The sequence below is a fragment of the Callithrix jacchus genome, chromosome 1 (assembly GCF_049354715.1).
Source record: "Callithrix jacchus isolate 240 chromosome 1, calJac240_pri, whole genome shotgun sequence".
NCBI lineage: Eukaryota > Metazoa > Chordata > Mammalia > Primates > Cebidae > Callithrix > Callithrix jacchus.
Genome location: NC_133502.1, coordinates 128,151,404 through 128,169,387, shown reverse-complemented (window position 1 = coordinate 128,169,387; position 17,984 = coordinate 128,151,404). Strand labels below are relative to the sequence as shown.

The 17,984-nt window shown below is 38.4% G+C and overlaps 1 pseudogene; it reads left to right on the top strand.

The window, feature by feature from the left end:
* Nucleotides 1-5,599: 5,599 nt before the first annotated feature.
* Nucleotides 5,600-6,148, top strand: LOC100387981 (interferon alpha-5-like; annotated as a pseudogene).
* The last annotated feature ends 11,836 nt before the right edge of the window (nt 6,149-17,984 follow it).

The following is a 17,984-nucleotide window of genomic DNA, read 5'->3' as shown; positions in this document are numbered from 1 at the left end:
AAACCCACAAAGATGGGAAGAAACCAGGGAAAAAAGGAGGAAAACACCTGAAACCAGAACACCTCACCTCCTAGAAAAAACGAAAACTCCTCACCAGCAAGGGAACAAAGCTGGACGGAGAATGACTGTGACGAAATGACGGAATTAGACTTCAGAAGGTGGATAATGAGAAACTTTTGTGAGCTAAAAGAACATGTATTAAATCAATGCAAAGAAACTAAGGAACTTAAAAAAAGATATGAGGAAATGATAACAAGAATGGATAACTTAGAGAGGAATATGAATGAATTAAAGGAGCTGAAAAACACAATACGAGAACTTCACGAAGCATGCACAAGTTTCAATAGCTGAATTGACCAAGCAGAAGAAAGAATATCTGAAGTCGAAGACCAACTCAATGAAATAAAACGAGAAACCAAGATCAGAGAAAAAAGCGCAAAAAAGAATGAACAAAGTCTCCAAGAAATGTGGGACTATGTGAAGAGACCTAACATACGTTTGATAGGTGTACCAGAAGGGGAAGAAGAGAATGAATCCAAGCTGGAAAATACTCTTCAGGACATCATCCAGGAAAACTTCCCCCACCTAGCAAGACAGGCCAACACTCAAATGCAGGAAATACAGAGAACACCACAAAGATATTCCGCAAGAAGAGCAACCCCAAGGCACATAATAGTCAGATTCAACAAGGTTGAAATAAAAGAGAAAATACTAAGGGCAGCCAGAGAGAAAGGTCGAGTTACCCACAAAGGGAAGCCCATCAGACTCACAGCAGATCTCTTGGCAGAAACACTACAAGCCAGAAGAGAGTGGGGGCAATATTCAACATTCTTAAAGAAAACAACTTTCAACCCAGAATTTCATATCCAGCCAAACTGAGCTTCAGAAGTGAAGGAAAAATAAAATCCTTTGCAAACAAGCAAGTACTCAGAGATTTTGTCACCACCAGACATGATTTAAAAGAGCTCCTAAAAGAGGCACTACACATAGAAAAAATCAACCAGTACCAGCCATTCCAAAATTACACTAAATGCTAAAGAGCATCAACATAATGAAGAATCTACAACAACTAACAGGCAAAACAGCCACTTAGCATCAAAATGGCAGTATCAAATTCACACATAACAATATTAACCCTAAATGTAAATGGACTAAATGCACCCATCAAAAGACACAGACTGGCAAATTGGATAAAAATCCAAAACCCAGCAGTGTGCTGTATCCAGGAAACGCATCTCACATGCAAGGATACACAAAGGCTCAAAATATAGGGATGGAGGAAGATTTACCAAGCAAATGGAGAGCAAAAAAAAGTAGGAGTTGCAATTCTCATCTCTGATAAAATAGACTTTAAAGCAACAAAGATCAAAAGAGACAAAGAAGGCCATTACATAATGGTAAAAGGATCGATAAAACAAGAAGAGCTAATGATCCTAAACATATATGGACCCAATGCAGGAGCACACAGATACATAAGGCAAGTTCTTAATGACTTAAAAAGAGACTTAGACTCGCACACAATAACAGTGGGAGACTTTAACACTCCACTGTCAATATTAGACAGATCAACCAGACAGAAAATCAACAAGGATATCCAGGGCTTGAACTCAGACCTGGAGCAAGCAAACCTGATAGATATTTACAGAACTCTCCACCCCAAATCCACAGAATATACATTCTTCTCAGCACCACATCACACCTACTCTAACATTGACCACATAATTGGAAGTAAAGCACTGCTCAACAAATGCAAAACAACTGAAATCATAACAAACAGCCTCTCAGACCATAGTGCAATCAAGTTAGAACTCAGAATTCAGAAACCGACCCAGAACCACACAGCTTCATGGAAACTGAACAACTGGCTCTTGAATGTTGACTGGGTAAACAATGAAATGAAGTCAGAAATAAAGAATTTCTTCCAAACCAATGAGAACGAAGACACAACGTGCCAGAACCTCTGGGACACATTTAAAGCAGTCTCTAGAGGAAAGTATATAGCAATAATTGCCCATATGAGGAGAATGGAGAGATCCAAAATTGACACCCTATCGTCAAAATTGAAAGAGCTAGAGGAGCGAGATCAAAAAAACTCAAAACCCAGCAGAAGACAAGAAATAACTAAGATCAGAGCTGAACTGAAGGAGATTGAGACACAAAAAACCCTTCAAAAAATCAATAAATCCAAGAGCTGGTTTTTTGAAAAGATCAACAAAATAGACAGACCACTAGCCAGATTGATTAAAAATAAACGAGAGAACAACCAAATAGATGCAATAAAAAACGATAAAGGGGAAATCACCACAGATTCCACAGAAATTCAAACCATCATCAGAGAATATTACAAACAACTCTATGCACATAAACTAGTAAACCTGGAAGAAATGGATAAATTCCTGGACTCCTGCATCCTCCCAAGCCTAAACCAGGAGGAAGCTGAAACTATGAATAGGTCAATAACAAGGTCAGAAGTCGAGGCAGCAATTAAGAGCCTACCACTCAAGAAAAGCCCAGGTCCAGAAGGGTTCACAGCCGAATTCTACCAAACACACAAAGAGGAGATGGTACCATTCCTTCTAAAACTATTTCAAACAATCCAAAAAGAGGGAATACTTCCCAAATCATTTTACGAGACCAACATCATTCTGATACCAAAACCCGGCAGAGACCCAACAAGAAAAGAAAACTTCAGGCCAATATCCATGATGAACATAGATGCAAAAATCTTCAATAAAATATTGGCAAGCCGAATGCAACAGCAAATCAAAAAACTTATTCACCATGATCAAGTAGGATTCATCCCGGGGATGCAAGGCTGGTTCAACATACGCAAGTCTATCAACGTAATTCACCACATAAACAGAACCAAAAACAAAAACCACATGATTATCTCAATAGACGCAGAGAAGGCATTTGACAAAATTCAACAGCCCTTTATGCTAAAAACCCTCAATAAACTCGGTATCGATGGAACGTATCTCAAAGTAATAAAAGCTATTTATGACAAACCAACAGCCAATATCATACTGAATGGGCAAAAACTGGAAGCATTCCCTTTGAAATCTGGCACTAGACAAGGATGCCCTCTCTCACCACTCCTATTCAATATAGTTCTGGAAGTTCTAGCCAGAGCAATGAGGCAAGAAAAAGAAATAAAGGGTATTCAAATAGGAAAGGAGGAAGCCAAATTGTCTCTATTTGCAGACGACATGATAGTATACCTAGAAGACCCCATCATCTCAGCCCAAAAACTCCTGAAACTGATAAGCAACTTCAGCAAAGTCTCAGGATATAAAATCAATGTGCAAAAATCACAAGCATTCGTCTACACCAATAACAGACTTAAGGAAAGCAAAATCAAGATGTACTGCCATTCACAATTGCTACAAAAAGAATAAAATACCTTGGAATACAACTCACAAGGAACGTAAGGGAACTCTTCAAGGAGAACTACAAACCACTGCTCAACGAAATCAGAGAGGACACAAACAGATGGAGAAACATTCCATGTTCATGGTTAGGAAGAATTAACATCGTGAAAATGGCTATACTGCCCAAAGTAATTTACAGAATCAACACTATCCCATCACGCTACCATTGACTTTCCTCACAGAACTGGAAAAAACCACCATGAACTTCATATGGAACCAAAAGAGAGCCCGCATAGCCAAGTCAATTCTAAGCAAAAAGAACACAGCGGGGGGCATCACACTACCGGATTTCAAACTATACTACAAGGCTACAGTAAGCAAAACAGCATGGTACTGGTACCAAAACAGAGATATAGACGAATGGAACAAATCAGAGGCACTGGAGGCAACACAACATATCTACAACTATACAATCTTTGATAAACCTGACAAAAACAAGCAAGGGGGAAAGGATTCCATGTTTAACAAATGGTGTTGGGAAAACTGGCTAGCCGTGTGCAGAAAGCAGAAACTGGACCCCTTCCTGACACCTTACACTAAAATTAACTCCAGATGGATTAAAGACTTAAACATAAGACCTGGCACGATAAAAACCCTAGAAGGAAATCTAGGCAAAACTATCCAGGACATAGGAGTAGGCAAGGACTTCATGAACAAAACACCAAAAGCATTGGCAACAAAAGCGTAAATAGACAAATGGACCTAATGAAACTCCACAGCTTCTGCACGGCAAAAGAAACAGTCACTAGAGTGGATCGGCAACCAACAGAATGGGAAAAAATTTTTGCAGTTTACCCATATGACAAAGGGCTGATATCCAGAATTTACAAAGAACTCAAACGGATTTACAGGAAAAAAACAAACAAGCTCATTCAAAATTGGGCAAAGGATATGAACAGACACTTTACGAAAGAAGACATATATGAGGCCAACAATCATATGAAAAAATGCTCATCGTCACTGGTCATCAGAGAGATGCCTATCAAAACCACATTGAGATACCATCTCACGCCAGTTAGAATGGCGATCATTAAAAAATCTGGAGACAACAGATGCTGGAGAGGATGTGGAGAAAAAGGAACACTTTTACACTGTTGGTGGGAGTGTAAATTAGTTCAACCATTGTGGAAGACAGTGTGACGAGTCCTCAAGGCCTTAGAAATAGAAATTCCATTTGACCCAGCAATCCCATTACTGGGTATATATCCAAAAGACTATAAATCGTTCTACTATAAGGACACATGTACACGAATGTTCATTGCAGCACTGTTTACAATAGCAAAGACCTGGAATCAACCCAAATGCCCATTGATAATAGACTGGATTGGAAAAATGTGGCACATATACACCATGGAATATTATGCAGCAATCAGAAATGATGAGTTTGTGTCGTTTGTAGGGACATGAATGAATCTGGAGAACGTCATCCTCAGCAAACTGACACAAGAACAGAAAATGAAACACAGCATATTCTCACTCATAGTTGGGTGATGAAAAATGAGAACACATGGACACAGAAAGGGGAGTAGTAAACACTGGGGTCTATTGGGGGGAAAAGGGGAGGGCCAGTGGGAGGGGGAGGTGGGGAGGGATAGCCTGGGGAGAAATGCCAAATGTGGGTGAAGGGGAGAAGGAAAGAAAAGCACACTGCAATGTGTGTTCCTACGCAACTGTCTTGCATGCTCTGCTCATGTACCCCGAAACCTAAAATCCAATAAAAAATTTAAAAAGAAAAAAAAATTTTTTTATTTAGTCATTCGTAACTCTTCATTAAATAAACCATATTTTCCACTTTTTCAAATGTATAAAGTACAGATATAAATGCAATATATAAATATATATACAGTATATATGTGTTATTATCATGAGGGAATCAATTAGGAAAGATTTTCTAACAGAGCTCTGGAGGTAGGGAAAGGAAAAACAATAATCAAAGAAAACATGGCTGAGAAATGCTGGTATAAGCCCACATAGAGAGTGCATAAAGAAAGCCAAAGAGAAAAGTGAAAGTTAAAGAGAGGGGCATTCAGGCAATTGAAACTAGTATGTGACCTACTTAAGGCTATGCACAAATTTGTTCTTCAGAGAACCTAGAGCCCAGGGTTCAGTGTCACCCAACTTAAGAAGCCCAGCAGCATCTGTAACATCACTGATGGCCTTGCCCTTTAGTGATGGCCCTGGTGGTATGCAGCTGTTTTCTGGGCTGTGGTCTTCCTCAGACCCACATCCTGGATAACAGGAGAACCATGGTCCTCCTGGCTCGAATGAGGAGAATCTCTCCTTTCTCCTGTCTGAAGGACAGACATAACTTTGAATTTCCCCAGGAGAGTTTAATGACAAACTGTTGCAAAAGGCTCAGGCCAACTCTGTCCTCCATGAGATGATCCAGCAGATCTTCAACCTCTTTAGCACAAAGGACTCATCTGCTCCTTGGGATGAGACCCTGCTGCTTGGGATGAGACCCCACTGAACTCTAGTTACAAATGACTAAATAAAAATTTAATTTAGATAAATTCTACACTGAACTCTACCAGCAGCAAAATGATCTGGAAGCCTGTGTGATGTAGGAGGTGGAGATAGAAGAGACTTTCCTGATGAATGAGGACTCCATACTGACTGTGAGGAAATACTTCCAAAGAATCGCTCTCTATCTGAAGAAATACAGCCCTTGTGCCTGGGAGGTTGTCAGAGCAGAAATCATGAGGTCCTTCTCTTAACAAGGAACTTGTAAGGAAGATTAAGGAGGAAGAAACGATTCTCATTTATGTTGTAACAGAACATGAATTGAATCAAATATGTCAAATGTTTTAATGAGTATTAAACAATATCCTGTTTAGCTATACAAGTTCTAATGCCTTACAGATGGCCATGCAGATGCATCGATTTATGTAACTATTATATAACTTAAATTATTCTTGCTCACATAGCATGTGCACCTTTATATTGTATAACAGAGACATGGTTTTTATATTTACTTAATTTATTTTACCTTGTTTAATAAATGCTTACTATATAAAACTTCCTGTGTTTGTTTATTCTTTAAAATGAAACCCAAAGCCTGATTATGCAACCTGATTAAAGTATAGTTAGCACAAGTCATTTACTCATCACTATTATATTAAAGTTATAAGTCAAAATGGACTTTCTCTAAGCCAGGTTATATGCTGCCCTCAGGATATCTAGGTGAACATAACAAATACAGTTTTTACTTTCTGTGCCTTTGAATTTGTAAAAAAAAAATCCCTACAAATAGTAATTTTACTTATTATCAATTATGCTAAATAGTATAATGAAAAGAAGGATCAATGAATTTCTATCAGCAGAAAGTAGTTTAAGATATGTAAGGAAACAAAAACTAATGCAGTGTTATTCTTTATAAGTTAACAGGTAGACATCTATGTGCAAATGTGCACTGTCAGTTGATTATATGAATTTGCAATTTAGAAGAAATGCAATTGCTGGAGGTTCACATGTGGTAACTGAAAACCCAGAAATGGAGGAGCTCGTGTGAGGAGAAGCATGTAAAAGGAGAACAGGATTCAATTTTTGTTCTGAGAACCTTCAACCGTTTAAGGAAGGGGAGAGAATAGCTGCAATGAAAACAGAGGTGGAATGGCCATGAGAGAGAAAAGGTGATGAAGCATATTTTAAAAAATAAACATGCTTAGAATAGAAGTCACTGGATTCATAAAGGGTGTGGATTGAAACGGCCCACTACACTGGAAAAATAGATGGCACTGGGAATTGTAGTGACAGCTGTTTTGGTAGAAATAATCAGCAGAGACCATAATGGAGTAGGTGGAAGTGTCAACAAAAGAAGGTAGGGAGAAGAAGAAATTAGGATGAAATCAGGGGAAAAAAATGTAGGCTATTTTTACTGTGCATTGATTTTCCTTCTCTGCAATATTTTTTTCCTGGATAGATTTCATAGAATTGATGTAGTCACAAATTAAATGAATATTATGTATATATATTTATTGTGAATCATGGCATTTAATAATTTATAATTATAATTGATCATTATTTTAATTAGTACAACCTTGACTATCAAAGATAGTTTGTTAATTTGTTAGGCTAGAATACATAACTAATTTAATGAAAATAGTAAATTTATATGGTTAATATAATGGTTACTGGAATTGATTTTGTTTTTTTTTTTTTAATTTTTTAAATTGCATTTTAGGTTTTGGGGTACATGTGAAGAACATGCAAGATTGTTGCATAGGTACACACGTGGCAGTGTTGTTTGCTGGCTTCCTCCCCTTCACCTATATCTGACATTTCTCCCCATGCTATCTCTCCCCAACTCCCCACCCCCCACTGTTCCTCCCCTATTTCTCCCAACAGTCCCTAGTGTGTAGTGCTCCCCTCCCTGTGTCCATGTGTTCTCATTGTTCAACACCCACCTATGAGTGAGAACATGCAGTATTCCATTTTTCGTTCTTGTGTCAGTTTGCTGAGAATTATGTTCTCCAAGTTCATGCATGTCCCTACAAAGGACACGAACTCATCGTTTTTGATTGCTGCATAGTATTCCATGGTGTATATGTGCCACATTTTCCCTGTCCAGTATATGATTGATGGGCATTTGGGTTGGCTCCAAGTCTTTGCTATTGTAAACAGTGCTGCAATGAACCTTCATGTGTATATGTCCTTATAGTAGAACAATTTATAATCCTTTGGATATATACCCAGTAATGGGATTGCTGGGTCAAATGGAATTTCTATTTCTAGGTCCTTGAGGAATCGCCACACTGTCTTCCACAATGGTTGAACTAATTTACACTCCCACCAACAGTGTAAAAGTGTTCCTATTTCTCCACAAACTCTCCAGCATCTGTTGTCTCCAGATTTTTTAATGATCGCCATTCTAACTGGTGTGAGATGATATCTCAATGTACTTTTGATTTGCATCTCTGTGATGACCAGTGATGATGAGCATTTTTTCATATGTTTGTTGGCCTGATGTATGTCTTCTTTTGTAAAGTGTCTGTTCATATCCTTTGCCCACTTTTCAATGGGCTTGTTTTTGTTTTGTTTTGTTTTGTTTTGTTTTTGTAAATCTGTTTTAGTTCTTTGCAAATTCTGGATATCAGCCCTTTGTCAGATGGGCAAAGTGCAAAAATTTTTTCCCATTCTGTTGGTTGCCAATTCACTCTAATGACTATTTCTTTTGCCGTGCAGAAGCTGTGGAGTTTGATTAGGTCCCATTTGTCTATTTTGGCTTTTGTTGCCAATGCTTTTGGTATTTTGTTCATGAAGTCCTTGCCTACTCCTATGTCCTGAATGGTTTTGCCTAGATTTTCTTCTAGGGTTTTTATGGTCCAGGTCTTATGTTTAAGTCTTTAATCCATCTGGAGTTAATTTTAGTGTAAAGTGTCAGGAAGGGGTCCAGTTTCTGCTTTCTGCACATGGCTAGCCAGTTTTCCCAACACCATTTATTAAACAGGGAATCCTTTCCCCATTGCTTCTTTTTGTCAGATTTGTCAAAGATTAGATGGCTGTAGTTATGTTGTGTTACCTCTGAGGCCTCTGTTCTGTTCCATTGGTCTATATCTCTGTTTTGGTACCAGTTCAGTGCTGTTTTGATTACTGTAGAATTGTAGAATACTTTGATGTCTCATAGTGTGATGCCTCCCACTGTGGTTTTTTTTTTTTTTTTTTTTTTTTTTTTTACTTAGAATTGACTTGGCTATGCAGGCTCTCTTTTGGTTCCATATAAAGTTTAAGGTGGTTTTCTCCAGTTCTGTGAAGAAGGTCATTGGTAGCTTGATGGGGATAGCATTGAATCTATAAATTACTTTGGGAAGTATGGCCATTTTCACGATATTGATTCTTCCTAACCATGAACATGGAATGTTTCTCCATCTGTTTGTGTCCTCTCTTATTTCATTGAGCAGTGGTTTGTAGTTCTCCTTGAAGAGGTCCTTTACATTCCTTGTGAGTTGTATTCCTAAGTATTTTTTTCTCTTTTTAGCAATTGGGAATGGTAGTTCATTCTTGATTTGGCTCTCTTTAAGTCTGTTATTGGTGTATAGGAATGCTTGTGATTTTTGCTCGTTGATTTTGTATCCTGAGACTTTGCTGAAGTTGCTTATCAGTTTCAGGAGATTTTGGGCTGAGACAATGGGATCTTCTAGATATAGAATCATGTCGTCTGCAAATAGAGACAATTTGTCTTCTTCCTTTCCTATTTGAATACCTTTATTTCTTTTTCTTGCCTGATTGCTCTGGCTAGAACTTCCAATACTATGTTGAATAGGAGTGGTGAGAGAGGGCATCCTTGTCTAGTGCCAGATTTCAAAGGGAATTCTTCCAGCTTTTGTCCAATCAGTATGATATTGACTGTTGGTTTGTCATAAATAGTTTTTGTTATTTTGAGATGCGTTCCATCAATACCTAGTTTATTGAGGGCTTTTAGCATAAAGGGCTTTTGAATTTTGTCAAAGGCCTTCTCTGCATCAATTGAGATAATCATGTGGTTTTTGTTTTGGTTCAATTTATGTAGTGAATTAGGTTTATAGACTTGCATATGTGAACCAGCCTTGCATCCCCGGGATGAATTCTACTTGATCATGGTGGATAAGCTTTTTGATGTGCTGTTGCAATCAGCTTGCCAGTATTTTATTGAAGATTTTTGCATCTATGTTCACCATGGATATTGGCCTGAAGTTTTCTTGTTGAGTCTCTGCCGGGTTTTGGTATCAGGATGATGTTGGTCTCATAAAATGAATTGGGAAGGATTCCCTCTTTTTGGATTATTTGGAATAGTTTCAGAAGGAATGGTACCAGCTCCTCTTTGTGTGTCTGGTAGAATTCGGCTGTAATCCATCTGGACCTGGGCTTTTTTGTGTGTGGTAGACTCTTAATTGCTGTCTCAACTTCAGATCTTGATATTGGTCTGTTTAGGGTTTCAGCTTCTTCCTGGTTTAGGCTTGGAAGGAGGCAAGTGTCCAGGAATTTATCTATTTCTTCCAGGTTTACTAGTTTATGTGCATAGAGTTGTTTGTAATAGTCTCTGATGATGGTTTGAATTTCTGTAGGATCTGTGGTGATATCCCCTTTATCATTTTCTATTGCATCTATTAGGTTTTTCTCTTTTTTTTTAATTAATCTGGCTAGTGGTCTGTCTATTTTGTTGATCTTTTCAAAAAACCAGCTCTTGAATTTATTGATTGTTTTGAAGGTGTTTTTGTGTCTCTATCTCCTTCAGTTCTGCTCTGATGTTAGTTATTTCTTGTCTTCTACTAGGTTTTTAGTTTTTTTGATCTTGCTCCTCTAGCTCTTTCAATTTTGACGATAGGGTGTCAATCTTGGATCTCTCCTTGCTTCTCATGTGGGCACTTATTGCTATATATTTTCCTCTAGACGCTGCTTTAAATGTGTTCCAGAGATTCTGGTATGTTGTGTCTTTGTTCTCATCAGTTTCAAAGAACATCTTTATTTCTGCCTTCATTTCATTGTTTATCCAGTCAACATTCAACAGCCAGTTGTTCAGTTTCCATGAAGCTGTGCAGTTCTGAGTTAGTTTCTGAACTCTGATTTCTGACTTGATTGCACTGTGGTCTGAGAAACTGTTTGTTATGATTTCAGTTCTTTTGCATTTGCTGAGGAGTGATTTACTTCCAATTACGTGGTCAGTTTTAGAGTAGGTGTGATGTGGTGCTGAGAAGAATGTATATTCTGTGGATTTGGGCTGGAGAGTTCTGTAAATGTCTATCAGGTTTGCTTGTTCCAGGTCTGATTTCAAGTCCTGGATATCCTGGTTATTTTTGTCTGGTCAATCTGTCTAATATTGACAGTGGAGTGGTCAAGTCTCCCACTATTATTGTGTGGGAGTCTAAGTCTCTTTGTAAGTCATTAAGAACTTGCCTTATGTATCTGAGTGCTCCTGTATTGGATGTGTATATATTTAGGATCGTTAACTCTTCTTGTTGCATCGATCCTTTTGGCATTATGTAATGTCCCTCTTTGTCTGTTTTGATCTTTGTTGCTTTAAAGTCTATTTTTCAGAGACAAGAATTGCAACTCCTGCTTTTTTTTTTGGTATTTAATTGGTAAATCTTCCTCCATCTCTTTATTTTGAGCCTTTGTGTATCCTTGCATGTGAGATGGGTTTCCAGGATACAGCACACTGCTGGGTTTTGGCTTTTTATCCAATTTGCCAGTCTGTGTCTTTTGATTGGGGCATTTAGTCCATGTACATTTAAGTTTAATATTATTATGTGTGAATTTGATCCTGCTATTTTGATGCTAGCTGGCTGTTTTGCCCATTAGTTGATGCAGATTCTTCATTTTGTGTATGCTCTTTATCATTTGGTATGTTTTTGGAGTGGCTGGTACTGGTTGTTTTTTTCTGTGTGTAGTGCCTCTTTCAGGAGCTCTTGTAAAGCAGGCCTGGTGGTGACAAAATCTCTGAGTAGTTGCTTGTTTGCAGAGGATTTTATTTTTCCTTCACTTATGAAGCTAAGTTTGGCTGGATATAAAATTCTGGGTTGAAAATTCTTTTCTTTAAGGATGTTGACTATCATCCCCCACTCTATTCTAGCTTGTAGGGTGTCTGCTGAGAGATCTGCTGTGAGTCTGATGTGCTTCCCTTTGTGGGTAACGTGACCTTTCTCTCGGGCTGCCCTTAGCATTTTCTTCATTTCAACCCTAGTGAATCTGATGATTATGTGCCTTGGGGTTGCTCTTTTTGCGGAATATCTCTGTGGTGTTCTCTGTATTTCTTGGACTTAAATATTGGCCTGCCTTGCTAGGTTGGGAAAGTTTTTCTGGATAATATCCTGAAGAGTATTTTCCAGCTTTGATTCATTCTTCTCGTCACATTCAGGTACACCTATCAAACGTAGATTAGGTCTTTTCACATAGTCCCATATTTCTTGGAGACTTGTTCATTTTTTTTTTTATGCTTTTTCTCTAATCTTGCCTTATCATTTTATATCATTGAGTTGATCCTCGGCCTCTGATTGATAACCTTTCTTCTGCTTGGTCAATTTGGCTGTTGCAACTTGAGCATGCTTCATGAAGTTCTCGTGTTGTGTTTTTCAACTCCATCAATTCACTTATATTCCTCTCTAAGTTGTCCATTCTCATTAGCATTTTGTCAAATCTTTTTTTGAGGTTCTTAGTTTCTTTGCATTGGGTTAGAACATGTTCTTTTAGCTCACAGAAGTTTCTCATTACCCACCTTCTGAAGTCTGATTCTGTAATTTCATCACACTCATTCTCCATCCAGCCTTGTCCCCTTGCTGGTGAGGAGTTGTGATCCCTTGTAGGAGGAGAGGTGTTCTGGTTTCAGGTGTTTTCCTCCTTTTTGCACTGGTTTCTTCCCATCTTTATGGATTTATCCATCTGTTGTCTTTGTAGTTGCTGATTTTCAGATTGGCTCTCTGTGTGGACATCCAGTTGATGATGAAGTTATTTCTGTTTCTTTTTTTTTTTTTTTTTTTTTTTGAAGAGTCTGGCCCCTCTGCTGTAAGACTACTGAGGTCCACTCCAGACTCTGCTTGGCTAAGGATCACTGGTAGCAGCTACAGAACAGTAAGAGTTGCTACCAGTTTCTTCTTCTGCTATCTTTGTCCCAGAATGATGCCCGCCAATTGTCAGTCTGATCAGTCCTTTGTGAGGTAACTCTTTGGATATATGGGGGTCAGGGAGCTTCTTGAGGAGACAGTCTATCCTTTATAGGAGCTCAAGTGCTGAGCTGTGAACTCCGTTGTTCAGAGCTGCTTGGCAGGTACATTTAAGTCTGCTGCAGCAGAACTCATAACCCCCCCTTTTTTTCCCCCCAGGTGCTCTGTTCCAGGGAGTTAGGGCTTTGTTTATGAGTTACCATTGTGCTTCTGCCTTTTTTTTTTGCCAGGACTACCCTGCTGAGCAAGGAGGCATCCTAGTCACTGTCTGCTTGCAGAGGCTTTGCCAAGTTGCTGTGGGCTTTGCCCTGCTGCTGTTTGAACTTCCCTGCAGTCCTGTTTATATGGGTATGGTTAGAATTGCCTTGGCAATGGTGGCTCACCTCTGTAATGGCAGACTCTCTCTGTAGTGGTGGGTTGCCTCAGTAATGGTGTGCTGCCTCAGTAATGGCATTGACTTTGTTAATTAAGTTACATCATTCATTTACTAGTTTTACTGCTGCCCTCTGGTAAGTGTAGATATGGTAGGAATTCTTTTATATTGGTAATTGGAAATTTTAGCAAATTTTATGAATATTGGAGTCTTATATTGATCCAAAATGACCAAATTATCATAAACATACTGATAAACTTCCTTCACAAAATTAAGAAATTGCATCAAATAATCTCTTTTACAATATATGGTAAAGAAAAAAAATTGGTCGGAACCAGTTGAAAATACAACGTGAACCATACAAATTCAGAGAGCAAGAAAAAGTTCTGTGTAATTCATGAGTAAAAGGAAATTTAACAGTTTTCAGAGATCCCAAATACAAAACTGACAAAATCACCTGTAATTTACATTAAAGAATTTGACATTAAAATTTTATTCTGCTTGGACATATGTGTAATGTTGATCAAAGCACCTAATCTCTTTGAGCCTTAGTTTTCTCCTAAATAGAATCAGTTCAAAATATTTAGATACATAAGAATATTAAAGCAACCTGTGCAGTTTAAAGTACCTATCATAGTACCTCCCATTGAGTAAGGAGTTAAAATATGGTAGGTATTTCCCTATTTTCTTCACTCAGAAGTAGATGAGAATATTATTTGTGCTTCTGTAAAGTTCTTGGAAACTATGTCCTATTTTCAGTAACTGACCTCATGGCCTAAAAAACTAGATTTTATTATCATCTGCACAGAGGCTGAAAAATGGTCACTCCTCATTTCAAATAAATGTCCTATTGGTAAGTGGTAAGGGAATGGTGGCTTGTATCAATACTTGAGACAGGAGAACAAAGGTGTAATTGAAGTGCAGAAGACATATGATGTTTATTTACTGATTCTCATGCCTGAAACATTCCCTCCCTGGCTCTTAACATTCCAGGATGCACTCCCATATCACCAGAGTTTCCTTCCTCCCTGGGGTAGATTCCCCATGGGACCCTGGTCATTCATTCCTTCATCTTCCTTCCCATTCAGACAGCTGCTTTCTGCTCTGTTGTGCTTTTGACCTCATAAATTCCCAAATGAGCAAAATGACACAAGTGCTAAGCAGAAATGAAATAAAATTTCTAGGTTTTCAGAAATATCAACGAGAGGTTTTCCTGAATATCTATTGACTATGATGTAATACTAGCTTAGCAAAAAGGAAAGAGAAACAACAATCCAGTTTATGTTTGGGCTCCTGAAAACCTCTAAGGGAAAGATAGCCAAAGGTGACAAGGGCAACCACCAAGACTGGAGGGCCAATATCTGATTTATGCAGAAAACCTGTCACTTCTAGGGATTTATCTTTATGCTGCAAAAACGGCTGCTTCCTGGCAAGAACAGATTCAAATGTTGTCATAAGCCTGTTTTCTTACCCTGCTAGTTTCCTTACAAAGACAGTGACTCTCCAGTTTCAGGCAGGGCAGGACTCCTTAGCATTGGCAGTTAGAGAAACAGAGAGAGTTGTACCCCTGCCTAGAGCCTACTGTGGAAAGCGGTCTACCCTCCTTAGAATCATCCCTTCCACATACTTTGGGACTCCAAGGGATAGGCAGAGCTGCCAATCTTGGCATGGAATTCAATGGTCACCATAAAAAAACCTCATATAAATAGGGTGCATTAAACTCTCAAAAGTACAATCTTAGTTTCAAAGATTCATCCCTAATATCAGAGTTCAAATATTAACAGAGAAGGCTATTTCCAATGTCACTTTGAATAATGATTTTGACATCTTTTTCACTTAATAGTAAAAGCACTGCCTAGATAGCAAAAAAGAGAAGTTTCAGAAAAGCTGAGGAAAGTGAAAGAATCGTATCATTTTACCTGAGAGCTAAAGTGGCTTATTTATTTAAATATGTCAACTTTTGTATTATTTTAGAGGCATTCCTAAGATAGGCACCATATTTTCATGAAGGTATTTCACCAGGAAGTGTAGGAATTCCTGAAGTAGCAGAGAGGGAAGGGCTGCAACTGCAGAGGGGACTCTTGAATCCTTTCCATAGGCTGTACACTCAACATTTGGATTTGCTGCTTTCAAACTGGGAGTTGACCAGGGCCTTGGAAAAAGTTCAACACATTTTGTCCTTTGTAGTCTCATTCTGTCCTCCAGAGAGGAGGATGAAGAAATTTAGGAGGTGGACATGGCATAGCTTCCCAGCCTGTATATTTGTGACTTCTCCAGATAAAAGAACAAAGAGGATGTAGAGAGATATTGACTTTAAGAAACTGGCTCACATAATTGTGCAATCTTGGCAGATTCAAATCTGTAGGGTAGTCTGGCAGGCTGGAGACCCTCGACAAAATGGCAATTACAGTCCAAGGTAGTCTGCTGGCAGAATGCCCTCTTCGGAAGACAATTATACACTGTTGGTGGGAATGTAAATTAGTTCAAATATTGTGAAAGCACTGTGGCAATTCCTCAAAGAGCTAAAAGCAGAACTACCATTCAACTGAGGAATTCCATTCCTGGGAATATACCCAAAGGAATATAAATCATTCTACCATAGAGACACATTCATGTGAATGCTCATTCCAGCACTATTTACAATAGCAGAGACATGGAATCAACCTAAATGTCCATCAATGACAAACTGGATAAGGAAAATGTGGTACATATGCACCATGGAATACTATGCAGTCTCAGAAAACAATGAGATTATGTCTTTTGTGGGAACATGGATGGAGCTGGTGAGTGTTACCCTCAGACAACTAAGAGAGGAACAGTAAACCAAATACTGCATGTTCTCACTTGTAAGTGGGGATAAAAGACTAGAACTTATGAACACAAAGAAGGAAACAATAGACACTTAGGTCTACTTCAGGTTCGGAAGAGGGAAAGGAGCAGAAAATATAACTATTGGGTGCTGGGCTAATAACTGAGTGATAAAATAATATATACAACAAACCCCTGTGACATGTGTTTACCTACGTAGCAAAACTTTACATGTATTCCCAAACCTAAAATAAAGGTTAAAAATGAAAATTTAAAAAATAAACACTGCAAAAAAAACCAAATGGCAATAATGTGTACATAACAAAACTTTTAGCTATGAATCATGTTGAAAAAAATAGTAGATATTCTTTCTAAGGTGAATGGAAGACAATGTAAATGTAGAAATCTCACTGACGATTGAGTATATGAGTCTAGATTTAATGATAAATGCCATGGGTGGAGGGATAAATTGTGATTTGTATTGCATATCTGGTAATGAGAACATGGGAATGCAGAAAATGTTTGTTTGATAGAGTCATCTGCAAACTATTTGATACCTGTGTCAGGAAGATATAACGTTATATCTCACTGCTTGCTCAATTATATTCGTACTTAGTAGACTCAGGTAGTGCTTAGGTAGTGGGAAGAAACCTAGTGGCATATTTTGAGGGCACTTGAAACCAACAAATACAGGAATATCTTACTGCCAGAAGTAACCCATGCCCTGCCAAAGGGGGTTGAGTTAGGGAAGAGTTGGAGGTCAGAACACATGGCTGTGCGCATATTGATCAAGTTATACTTTGTCACTTCAGAACATAGGGTGTCAATAGAGATATGACACTTACTTTGGAGTGAGATGGTACCATGAAAAGATGAAAATAATGTTGGCTTTGGAATTTAAATTCCCACACCCATCATACCTGCAAGTAACTAGTATTTGCCCTACAAATATTGGCACCAACTGAAAGAGTCATACCTCATAAAAGAAGAGTGAAAACAGAGAGTCACCTCTTCTACAATCCTGGACACTTGTTCTAGGTGCAGGGCTTCCAGAAGTGAAAACTATTTTGTTCCTGATGTAAAAGGGAAACATGATGAAAGATCTTCAGAGAGCTTGAGGACTAAGATTCACCCAGCTACACATGTAGCCAGAGCAGTAGCATCAACAAGATTTTCAGTGGCCTCCTCCATCTTTATAACAATGGTCCTAGTGATGTTCTTAGGCCTCCCTGCAGCATTAATGGCTGTGAACCACCAAAGAGCCAAGGTCTGATCAGTAGGGGAATCTTAATGCTTCAGAGACAATGAGGTTAGGGAGGGATAACATTAAGAGAAATGCCTGATGTAGGTGACGGGAGTATGGGGACAGAAAACCACCATGGCATGTGTGTACCTATGCAACGATCCTGCAAGATCTGCACATGTATCCCAGGACTTAAATTACAATTAAAAAAAAAAAAAAGATCAGCGCTGCAAACATATGGCAAAAAGGTGCTGTGATTGGAGAACTTTCCAAGGTTTACTAGATGTTAAAGCCATATCATGAGAGGTGTCCACTGCATACAATATGTGTTGTCATTTGCTGTATTGTGGATGTTGCTTATGTTAGATCCTTAGCACTTTCGAATGTGTTGTGGGCTTCGAGAATCAAATAAGAATACTTCATATTATATTATTTAATTATACTAATGATGTTCAACATATCATTAATTGTTTCAGCCCTGAGAAGAGAACAAT